Source organism: Doryrhamphus excisus, linkage group LG19 (assembly GCF_037039965.1).
Source record: "Doryrhamphus excisus strain RoL-2023G ecotype Guam linkage group LG19, RoL_Dexc_Guam_v1.1, whole genome shotgun sequence".
Lineage (NCBI taxonomy): Eukaryota > Metazoa > Chordata > Actinopteri > Syngnathiformes > Syngnathidae > Doryrhamphus > Doryrhamphus excisus.
In genome coordinates this window covers 9,643,600-9,653,637 of record NC_136375.1, presented here as the reverse complement: position 1 = coordinate 9,653,637, position 10,038 = coordinate 9,643,600, and the positions used below count along the sequence as shown (strand labels likewise).

General features: G+C 43.3%; 1 long non-coding RNA gene across 2 annotated transcripts; it reads left to right on the top strand.

The window, feature by feature from the left end:
• The first annotated feature begins 3,965 nt into the window (after window positions 1–3,965).
• On the top strand, window positions 3,966–6,788 carry LOC144902112 (uncharacterized). Of its 2 annotated transcripts, none has more exons than XR_013630379.1 (3): window positions 3,966–4,088; window positions 4,912–5,004; window positions 5,905–6,788. It is a non-coding gene; the product is annotated as an uncharacterized LOC144902112 (long non-coding RNA). The 2 variants fall into 2 exon arrangements; XR_013630380.1 differs by having other exon boundaries at window positions 5,900–6,788.
• Window positions 6,789–10,038: the final 3,250 nt, after the last annotated feature.

The following is a 10,038-nucleotide window of genomic DNA, read 5'->3' as shown; positions in this document are numbered from 1 at the left end:
GTGTTAGGCTTCAGAAGCTTCAGGTCACGGCTTTAGGTCCAATAATGACAATACAAGAGTTCTTATCACTCATTTTGATTGACACTGTCGGACATTATTCATTTAGTAAGAGCTGTGTCTAACATTTGGGGTGTTTGTTTACTTTTGAGGGGGAAAGCTGTTCAAATTAGAGTTTCGGTGTGACCTGCTATCCCAGTACTATAAATGTAACCAAGGTAACTCCACCAGTGTGGACGGTGCAGAGGTGCTGAAACCCAAAAAGGAGGCATTTGAGTGTGTTGTTTATTTATTCAGTTTGACATGATCTAGCTCTAAATATAATATTTTTTAATCTTGTCAGGTATGATTTTAAGTGTAATGGTAAGCTATTGTGTTGCTAATTGTCTCTTAAGTAGAGGACACGCCGAGCCAAGGTGCATGTGTTATTTGTGCAAGTGTTTTTGCCGCAGGGAAGGGTCCGTCTGCTCAGAGGCAAGATTACGAGGACACGCCAAGGACTCCCACCCCATACGGGCTTCTCGTTGTCAGCCCTGAAAGTGTCACCCTGGGCCCCGCAGGCCGAGTTGACCCCTGACCCTCCCTTCTCTAACTTCCTGGACCACTCTCCTCCCGTTCTCTCCCTGTTGTCTTTTCCCACCCGGGTCTCTCTTGCAGTCACACACACACACACATACTTTTACACACAAGGCAGCAGCCAAATGGCCTGCCCTCTGTTTCATATTGCTTGTGGTCAAGTTTTGTTTTTGTCTTTGATGCTTTGACTTTAGCACACAAAGCCCAGGAGGACTCCTGTAGCCCAGGGAGAGACACACACACACATACACACTCACACACACACTTGCGCCAAGCTGAAAAGTTCCGCTCGGAGACCCCAGGCATCTTCTCCAGCTTCTGTCAGAGCCATGATGTCATTATGAAGAGACACAATGCCTCTTCATTACAACACACACCCCCCCCCTGCCCCTCACCCGCCCCCTACACATACACACAACCTTGCTACACCGCACAGACACACAACACAGCAGCATGAACGTCATTGTTAAGGTACAGGTGAACAGTATACTCATCTGATTTCTGTCCTATTAAGACAATCCAGTATTGAACAAAAACTGCATACAGTGGGCCCACTTTTGAAGTGGGAACTTGAGTGAATCATTCGGCTAAAAAAATGTTTTTTTTTTAAATAAGAAAGATTGGATAAGGGCGGCACGGCGGTCTAGTGGTTAGACCTCACAGCTAGGACACCAGGGTTCAATTCCACCCTCGGCCATCTCTGTGTGGAGTTTGCATGTTCTTCTCGTGCATGCGTGGGTTTTCTCCGGGTACTCCGGTTTCCTCCCACATTCCAAAAACATGCTAGGTTAATTGGCGACTCCAAATTGTCCATAGGTGTGAATGTGAGTGTGAATGGTTGTTTGTCTATACTATGTGCCCTGTGATTGGCTGGCCACCAGTCTCACCCGAAGACATCTGGGATAGGCTCCAGCACCCCCGCGACCCTCGTGAGGAAAAAGTGGTAGAAAATGAATAAATGAATGAATGAATGAAGATTGGATAAGCTAAAAAAAGTTAGCATGTTGTCATGTAGCTCATCTCCAGGGTGCCCTCTCAGCATAGTCAAGTGTAGTTCATTGAAGAGAGAAGCTCCATCTCAGGGGATGTGGTGAGACTAAACATCCCGTAAATGCCTGCTAACTCTGGGAGCGCTCTCTCTCCGCTCCCTTCAAATTCAATTACCCAAGGTGCCTTGTTCCGTAAAGGGCCTCCGTGTACCTCAACTGGAAGTGCCCGTTATTTTTCCTGCTCTGAGCGTTGTTCTACCTCACCTTCCCCGCCACATCCTATTTCCACCCCCTTGCTTTTTAAACCACCCACATGGCAACGTGTGAGTCATGATACGAAGAGGCTCAGATGGTAAAGGAGTCCCAACCGGTGGCCAAAAGACGTGTCACTAGTAATACCTCCCCCCGAGACCTGAGGTGTCTTCTTTTGTTGCACTGTGGGCCTCCGTGATCCATGTAGAAGGGCGGCACGCCGGCACCCAGGCACGCCGTCAGCGGCGCGCTAACTCGGCATTAGCGCCGCGCTCGTCTCTGCGGAGCCGCGCTGTCTCAACGTTTTGCTCACGCTCGGCTGCACGCACCTTCTGTGGCTCCCGCTTGTTAGCCGCAGAACCCCCTCTGTCATAAGACCGCCCTCCCCCCTATGAGTGTGTGTCCCCTTCTGGGTCTTTGTGTGCTCCTCTTGTGGAGGCCTCAGCAGGGGCCCCTCGTTGCAGGAACAAACAAACACCTCAGGGGGGCAAGGCCAACATCTTTTGCAGAGCTGCTAAGCTAACTTTATGTCAAATGTAAAATGAATACAATTTTAGCTCATAAAGTGACTCAAAACTCCACAAAAGCACTTTTGTGGATGTCCATGGGTGTGATGTCATATATATTTAATAAGGAATTCATTTTCAATCTATCATATGCAGAGGGCTAATAAAAAAAACAAGCTAATATCACAAAACTGAGATTCTTGAAATATGTATAATTTATGAAAAGTTTGGACACCCCTGCTATGCAAATTGCAAAGTTCCCCACTGAGGGACAAATAAAGGCATATCTTATCTTATGACAAAATTAATCTTTGGAAACATTCTTTCAAGTGGTTTTCTTCACCATGTCACAGGTGTGGTGTGTGAGTGACAGGAAGAAAAGCTCTGGCTCTTAAAATAGTTTGGCGCCACCTGCTGGTTTTGAACGTATAAATCTCTATACCCTGTATACAACAGTTTTTTTTCCAAGGGAAGAAAGAAAGACCAAGGTGAAAATGGGGGAGTGCCATCGGATCCCTTTCTCAACCCCTCGTCTGCTTTGCTGCCGGCTGCCCGGAGGGGAATGTGACGCCTGTTTAGGAGACCTTCCCGGGAATGTCGTGCTGGGAGCAAAGAAGCCAGCCGCTAATCTGTCTGTTCCTTGGAGGCGCTGGTCTTCCTGGCTATCCTGTTCCTACACACACACACACACACACACAAGATTGTGCTAGTGTCTCAGCCAGACGACATCCCACTCTCCCTTTGGGGGGGGGGGTGCACACAGCAGAGGGCAGAAGGGTTCAGAGGAAGGAAGGCAGGCGGGGTTAGTTGACATCTCATACATTTTGACAGTTATTAGATGGAAGTGATGGTGATGATGGTGGAGGGGGGGATTAGGGAATTAGGAAAACCAGGTGGGAAGGCAACTCGGATGCTCCAGGGTAGCAGAGGAACGACAGAGAGGAGGCCAACAAAACTGCAATAGGACTTTAATGGTCTGTTTTCAAGGCAGAGAGTGATGGCGAGGGGTTGAAAGGGAGGTCCTGATCTTGAGGGAGTGCGAAGAAGGATCCTCGGAGTCCTGGCACCTTATGGCATGGCCTGCAGTCAAACAGATGCTGCAGGCCTCGCCAGCCTTTAGCAGGGCACAGAGGAGACTGTTTCCAAGCAAACCAGAGACGTGCCTTGTCTTCCAGAGTAGTGCAGAGGAGTCCCAAAGAAAAGACAACATGACTTGTTTATTTATGAAATGCTAATGTTGACCAGTGGTCATCAGTACTTTAAAAGCAGTCCAAGCAGCCGTTCCCTTCGCCATTAAAATATATTGTTCTTGTACATGTAGTCAATATTTTTCTTTACTCCCGGTCTTCCTGCATTGGGATATCATCTTATTGGTGTAACAACAGAGACCTAGGGACCAGTGCACAATGCAGTACTACATGTGACAAGGGCCAACACAAATATCCATATATTATTATATTTTCATTGCTAATGTCAATCAAAACAAGGTACAAATATTGACTAAATATAACAAAAGTCTGCATGTTTCATGTTAGCAATTAAATCTCATTATAATCCACACATTTATATCAATTAATGTGAAATGAAGCATTTAAACAGTGTATTTCCTTAATCAAAACTTTTATTTTGAAAGCTGTCAATTTACCCACGATGCTTTGCGCACCGTACTCCAGGAAGTGAAACGGCAGGCTCGAAAGGGATTCAATTGTTTTTTGTTTTGTGTTTTTACTCGTTAAAATCAACGAGTCTATCTGGACTAAAGCAAAGGGTATGTAATTTTTCATGTTTGAACTGATTGTGATACATGCTAGCTCTCTAATGGCTCTGAACCCGATCCTTTTCAGGTTAGCCTAGCTTAGCCAATTTGCCTCTTACTTCCTGTAGGCGCTAGGTCTGAATTACCTTGGGTTGGGCTAATGTACAAAATTTGCAAAGTCAGCATTGTCAGAATCAGAATCATCTTTATTGGCCAAGTATTTGAAAACACACACAGAATTTGTAGCTGGTATGTTGTGTCCTTCTAGTCCATTTAGGCAAAAAGAGCCATAAATGCTAGCTGCCATTAGTATAGCTAAGATAGCCAGGTAAATGAGGAATTGGCATTTACTTTGCTGGTCCTGGCTGTGTTAAGGGAATTGAATTGAATTTAATACAATAGCAAATAAATGGATATTATCATACCTTTGTAATAAGTTGGGGAAGGGTTGCCCAAACTGTGGCCCGGGGTCCTGTTTCAATGACATTTTCCTCACCCCAACAAGGCAGAAAGGGCCACAAATTTCAGTTAAGCTAATTTCAGCTCCCCTTTTTGTGTGTTTTTACTCTCCTGTTATGAAGGAGAAAAAGACTCTGATATTTGATTTGACAAAATGTATTCAAAATATATTGTACTTGTATTAACAATAAATTAGACAGAATAGAATTGCAGTCTCCTGGGACCCCCGCCAGCAGTTTCCCTCCTCCGGACTCCTTCAGTCTCCACGTAGAGAGAGAGTGCTCTTGATCGATATCTCCGTTCCCCTTAAGTAGTCTCAAACGATCCAAGATGTCTCCAGCACCCTCTGATGACAGTTGTGTGGTGACATCCACAGGTGATATCTCGTTCCTTCTGCGGAGGAGATGTTCGTTTCTACGCACACAGCATATCCTGTCCCAAGGTCTGACCTTGCATGCGTCAAGATCTGGTTGGTGGCACCTGTTTGTTTTTGCTGAAATGAGCTTACTGTACTCTTGCTTGACCTTTGACTCAATTAAACTAACCATTTGCTCTTTTTTATTTAGCTAAATAGTTAATACTACATTATTTCTTATGTGCTTGTAATTACCCTCTTGATAGATTACATGGTCAAATAGTAATTTCTGTACTGTATTTATTTTGAGGCACTTAAACTGATTTACTTATATGATTATTGAATCACCAAACACTTAAATAAATAAATCTACGTATATTAACACACTCTGTTAATCCTTCTTCTATGAAACCCTCTATTATATGACATACTAATTATGTTGAAATATTCTTGCAAAATTTCACACTAATCCTGTTATAATGCTCTGTTAAATGAAGTTTTGCTAACATCTATGAGTGTCCCTCTACTGTCAAATCTATTACTGCATTATGCTAACTCAATTATTGCATGTCACTTGAATCATGAAACATCAGTCAAAGCATTTTTTTTAAATCCTTCAAGCCATATATGGCCCGTGGAAAAAAAAATACCCAGTTCAACTCACACACCTGATAAGACGCGCGCCATATTGTACGCTAACTGGAGAAGGTATGCAAATCCAGGCAAAATTGTGGCGTGAATTTTGGACTTTAACCAAAAAATTCACTAACTGGGGCGGATGCTAATCGAGGTTCCACTGGATATGTATTTTTTTAAGTATAAATTTGTGTTAATGCTAATTAGTTAGCCTTACAAGGCTAGGTTAATGTTATTTAGCTTAATTTCGCTATTTGCGAGGAATAATGTCTGTTTGGGTTACAAAACAAAGCTTGAATATCTGTCATACTCGAAAAGAAATGACACAAAAGAGGTCTCGTTATCACGCCTTACGTTATTTCCCCTTTTGCAGCTCAGGAAATAAACCATCCCCGACGGTGAATCTGCCAGTGTTTTGGAAAAGTACTGACTCTAGTGGGAGGAAGTAAGTGGAAGAAGAGCAGCACCAACTCGCTCCTCATCGTCTATTTTCTCTCCTCCATCTCTATTTTTTCAAGTGTAAGTGATCATATTCTCCCCACCAACCTCTCAACGGCTTGAGTGATTTGCTAAGGCGGTGTGTGTTCCCGTGTGTGTGTGTGTGTCTCATATTAGCCCTTTTTTTCCATTAAAGCAATTTTGCTGCCCATTGTATTCCTGAAGAGGACCTGGGAAGTCACTAATGGTGCCTTGCGTTCACACTTGCGCGCTCGCACACACATTTCTCGGCGCGCGTTATCGTCACCTGTCGCCTGATTGCTGTAAAACACGCACATTAGCATAGAATGAGACACATTATCACTCCTGCTTATGGGACGCTAAGAGGTTTCACAGAAAAATAAAAGACCTCGCACCTTTCCTCCACAAAGCCTGCTGCCAATGAGATAAATGCAATGTTGTCCAACATCTGTGACACCGGCGCAACTCTGAAGACTCCACTGATGCTTTCAATGGCCTCTTGTTGTGCAAGCTCAACACTACTTTTTAAAAATTCATTCAGATCCGACTGTAGCCTCCATTAAAATATGTACTTTGTAGATTGTGGCGTGCTTTGAATGTAGACTGAATAGTTCCTACTGTTTGTTAATGTTTATTTAGTGTAAAACACCCCAAAAGAGGCTTTACATCACAATTCCAATTTGGCAGATTTGATGATTTTATTTTGAAGGTGTCAGCCCCTCCAACAATGCTCTGCGATATCTCAGACCAGGAAGTTGAACATATATGTTGGAGCGATGTCCACGTGGATAAAACACAGTAATCTCTCGTTTAATGCAGGAAATTGGGTCCAGACATGTGACAGAAATCTGTCGTTCTGCACTCCTGTTTTAACTCTTTTGACTCCTTGGTTTACATACCACTGCTACCGTACAACGTGAGAAAACCTGACCCGAACCGACCAAACCGCCTACAGTTAATGCAAGACGTGTTTTTATTGATAGCTCCTCCACTGCTCTGCTGCTTTCCCATGTAAAGTTGTGTGCTACAGTGAAATGCATCCAAGCAGAAACAGTGGTTAAGTTGAGCTAAGGTTAGGTTGTGCACCACAGAGCCACGTTTGTCAAAATTGTCCCCCAGCCTTGGGGGTGGCCAGAAAGTGACCAACAGGCCACCCCGTAGCTCTGCCACTGCCAAGCGCGAATTTCAGGGAAGTGACATTCCTTATTTCTAAAGGGAATATTTTTGTTTTAGAGCATACGAAGCATGTCTACGACCTTCTAAATGCGTCCTTTAGAATCAGTATTAGAGCCCTCCATACATTAAATAACACCCCATAGTCACTTTTACATTTATATTACCCAATATAGTACACATAATAATATAGACTCGTAAAAATACAACTCTTACACTGGTTTTAATGGGACTTACAGTATGTCCCTAGTCTGAGGTCCAAATGGACACTACATGCAGAGAGGTGATGTGGTGTTAGCAGGTGGCCTGGCCTTCCCTGTCTTGCATACAGGAAGTGTCTGCCGTGTACAGCGGATGCAGCAGACACTTGTTTAGGGTAGAAAAAGGTCCTCCCTCTGTGCTCTTTGCCATGTTTTCTTAAGTCGCGGTCCTAATTAGGTCCTGCCACTTTTGAGAGGCCTCACTCATTTTTAGATGTGGAAGAGGAACTATAGGAAGGAGGAAAGTGGACTTTTAACTATTTTCCTCTTGTCTGTTCCTTTCGTGCCGACGGGAAGCCAACGGAAGGCCATGTCTGGATCCTGAAATAGGCAGACAGGGTCAGGAGGTGATGGGCGGAGGGGACTTTAGGACGCATTGGGAATTCCCTAGCTTTTACCGTTTAGGTTCATTGTCTCACTTTTGAAAGAAAATCCACATTTGTACTGCATGCGATTCCAATGACTGTATATAGTTAGCGTAAATCTAACGATTACTAATCATTGCAATATTTTCATCATGTTCATTATGTGATAATGATACAAGTATCATAAAAATGTTTATTAAAACATTGTAATGTCATGTTACACATGACACAATATACGTTTCTATTAATTCTTGCTCTAAATGTTCTGAATTCCTGTTTCCATTACATTACAACAGACCGTTTTTGTGGGAAGCACAAACTCCAAAGAAATACACCTGTAATAGGTGCAGATTCTGGAAGCTCTAGAAAGCTTCTCATCGTGTGTAGCTGCTCTAATCAAGTCCACAACTTTACATACTTTAGATTTAGACCCACCTGTAATGCGTATACACACAAACACACACACGTACGTATATGTGGTGACTGTGATTATGACATAATTGTTGCGAAGCAGCCGCCATGCAAATGGCGGAGATGGCTTGTGTTGCCATCCGTAGGTCCCTGCCATCTATTTCCATTATTCTAATGCACTACTGCTGATGACCTGCTTTTACACAATTAGCTGCCGCCGGTGTGTGTGCGGCACAGAGAGAGTGGTAATATTGTATGTGGTGTGTAAGTAAAGCATTTATCTGTCCTCATCTTTGCACTATGACCTCTTGCCCTTGTGGAAAAGCATGGCATAGTGGTTCTATAGTGGTCAATTTTCCTCTCCATTTTTCCCTTCACTGTCCCTGGAGGCAGAAGTTTAACAGGAAATAGAAATATTCCACGCAGTTACTTTTCCGAGTCTGTCTTTATGTTTCCTTCATGCACTATTAATTGGTGCATGTGTGTGTGGGTTGGTGGCGAGGATCTTGAGAGAATGGGCCGTTGATTCTGGTCTGTTCCTCCTTGGCTCCCTTTCTGCTGGTCTTGGCCCAGGTTTGATCCCCGTGATTGGATCTGGGGCTCTTTTGTGGTGGTGATGGGAAAGAATAAAGCCAAGTGGCGCACAGCGAGCACGCTCCATGGCGGGCAGATGGACAGAAAGTGAAAGAGCTGTGATTTCTCATTGTGTGTCCTGACATCTTTTGGTGAGTGTTTGTGTGTGTGTGTGTGTGTGTGTGTTTGTGTGTGTGTGTGTGTACATGCTCCATCCAAGATTCTCCAATCAGTGGCCACGTTTTCCAGACTCCCAAGACTTTGTCTCTATCTCACAACTGGATCTTTAGAAGCTTAGAGAAGAGACAAATATGGGCGCTTGTTTGTTCAAGTTTCTAACAGAGAAAGTATATTCAATTTTTAGTTTGGTCATTTTGTTGTGTCGTTATGCTGTTCGATTCTATTTTATTAGAATCTTTGCATTGCAGTTAAGTAATACTCAATATATCAAAACATTAAAAAAATATAATCACTTTTGTATTTGGCTAAAATGATTAAATATACCTGCCAAAAATGGCATAATTACCGTAATCGCTTGTTGAATTTCGCAAAGTACTATGCGGATCAAAAAAAAAAGATCCTGTGTGGCAACCCCGGAATCAGGGGAAAAGCTGAAACAAACAAACAAAAGTATTCATTATTAATAAATCTAATATTTTCATAGTTAGAGCATAGAAAACCTGTTTATGACTTTGTAAATAAAATGTTTTTCATTATTAGAGCCCTCTAAATGTGAAATAACACCCCCATAGTCACCTTTACACTTATTTTTGGCGGAGGTCTGTGGCTTTCAGCTGTCCCTTGTCATCATTAGAAAACGAAGCAGAGCAGATCACTCTTTTCAAATTAAGTGTTGTCGCCTGTGTGGAGTCGCAGCGCCCGAGTGTGTCCAGCTGTTGACAATAAGCTTGTACGCTTATGAGATTTAGCAAGTCAACAGATGCCCCAAATGTCTGTTAAACATATTCCAAACCTGATTAAAAAGATCTAAATGGCCGAAACGGCTGAGATGGTGGAAGTTGACGCAGATTGCGTTTAACCTCTTACCTTTTTTGGAGCCGCCCAGTGCACCCAATCGCGTGGCTTAACCTCACGGGGGATTTACACTACAAGTGTACGTAATAGTTATTTGACCCACTGGTTTCCTGTGCGTACATTTGCCAGTGTGTTTGGGTGAATGTGCCGATTATAGAAGATTACTTGCACCCGTGTTAAAACAGGAATTAACTGCTTCAAAAAGAACTGCTTAAAGGGCCTAAAAACGGTAAAAG